The sequence below is a fragment of the Calliphora vicina genome, chromosome 1 (assembly GCF_958450345.1).
Source record: "Calliphora vicina chromosome 1, idCalVici1.1, whole genome shotgun sequence".
NCBI lineage: Eukaryota > Metazoa > Arthropoda > Insecta > Diptera > Calliphoridae > Calliphora > Calliphora vicina.
The window spans coordinates 59,514,192-59,516,045 of record NC_088780.1 but is presented as its reverse complement, the minus strand read 5'-3'; the positions used below and the strand labels follow the sequence as shown (position 1 = coordinate 59,516,045).

Genomic DNA, 1,854 nt, shown 5'->3' with positions numbered 1-1,854 from the left:
GCTTTGATCTTCCGCCATCGATTAACAATACTGATTGGCGAATTTAACTCTTCAGGTTCTGCAGGAGTTACTAAAGAAGAGCCTATTAAAAATGTCCTGGAGTCAGAGATGATAAATCGTCGACATTTTCGGACATAGGGCCAAGAGGACGCGAATTGAGACACGCTTCTATCCTTGCCAAAAGTGTTGAAAACTCTTCAAATCAATATTTCGCTTGACCAACTGTTTTTTTTAAGTGCATTTTCAAAATTATATACGTCGTAGAGCCTTGAATTTTGGTACAGATAAATATTTGGTTGTGATAAAAAAATACTGCAAATATGAAAAAAATCCGAGCACAACCACGCCTACTTCCCATATAACACAAAAATTAAAAATGAATGTAGAGTCACAATTTTTTGCTCATTGCAATTTTATGATAATATTAACCAATGGTGAAAAAATTAGCAAAATATGTTAATAACTACGCCTACTTTTCATACAAAATGACCACATAAAATGCAATATTTTCCTTGTTAACAAAGCTAGATCGCGTAAAAAAGCTACACAGGTTTCAATTTGCGTGTTTTTTATTTCATTAAAATTTAAATAAAATTCAGTAACAGTTACGCCCATATTCAATGAAAATATCTGTAAATAAATAAAAGAAAATATTAAAAAAAAAATTAAAAAGAAAGTTATTCGTGTACCTTTATTAACATAACAAATTTTTAACTTCATCAGAAAATTCCAATATATCCTTCTTGAAATGTTTACGGTATGAATTTATATATGGATCTGAAGACGCTAGTAACATATGAATGACATCTTCATTTGTTGATATGCGATCAGTTTTTCTGGAGTGGCTTAGGCGATAAGTTCTGTAATCCACATATAGACGAGATAACCTACTGCCATATGCGAGTATTATGGGGTGGCGTTCATTGTACGACAGACATGACGTAGAACCAAGACGACCATTAGCACGAATGATATTATTTTTATCTAGAAATGGCGTGAGCATCAATAACGGACTACGGGAGTCAATTTTCCTTTTTTTGTCAAACAGTGAAACTCATTCGAGAAATGGGATTGTTGGGACCGAAAAAATATCCGATTTCTAACAAAAACTAGTTCTTGAGCTGAAATTCGAATAGTGTCGTAATTATAACATTTTCGTCGTGTCTTACTTGAGCCATTGATGAATCTGAACATATACGATATTATGTGATATGCTCTAGGCAGACTTGAAAAGCGGTCAAGAACATCCTCTTTTTAGGCCGAAATAGCAATATTTACTTGAACTTGTTTTGCTTCCTCCGCAGTTTCAAATTCTAATGGACCATTGGGCCAAGACGATTTATTAAATCTAAGCCACCAAAGTTCGTTTTCTCTTAATTCCGAAGGTATCAGCCCCCGGGTTGCTAGATCGGCAACCGGGGGCTGATACCTTTGCAATGAGCAAATTTGTGTAGACTTGGTCGCCATTTAAAACTCGTATATATAATGTGGCCGCGTAAGCTAACTCGGATGAGTCACAACATCCATGAAATTTAACATGGCAGCCAGGCGCATATTGAACCCAGCGCTTAAGTTTAATTGTATCGATCTCATTGTATTTAGCAATAAATGTTTGCCTCTTTTGTAGAGCGACAGGCTTTATATTATCATCCCAGTCTATTTTATCAAGCCACATTTGCTGCATCAAAATCTTTGCGGTTATGACTACTGGAGCTAGCCAACCTGCTGGATCAAAGAGCATAGCAATGACTGACAGAACTTCTATCTTTGTGTATGATGGTTTAATTCTTATTTTCTCAGTGGAAAAATAAACAAGTAAGAGTGCTATATTCGGCTATGCCGAATCTTATATAC

At 35.3% G+C, this 1,854-nt stretch overlaps 1 long non-coding RNA gene across 1 annotated transcript; it reads right to left on the bottom strand.

Moving 5' to 3' along the window:
- Positions 1-551: 551 nt before the first annotated feature.
- Positions 552-862, bottom strand: LOC135949149 (uncharacterized). Its single transcript, XR_010575852.1, has 2 exons — positions 690-862; positions 552-630 (listed from the first exon to the last, which is right to left on the bottom strand). It is a non-coding gene; the product is annotated as an uncharacterized LOC135949149 (long non-coding RNA).
- Positions 863-1,854: the final 992 nt, after the last annotated feature.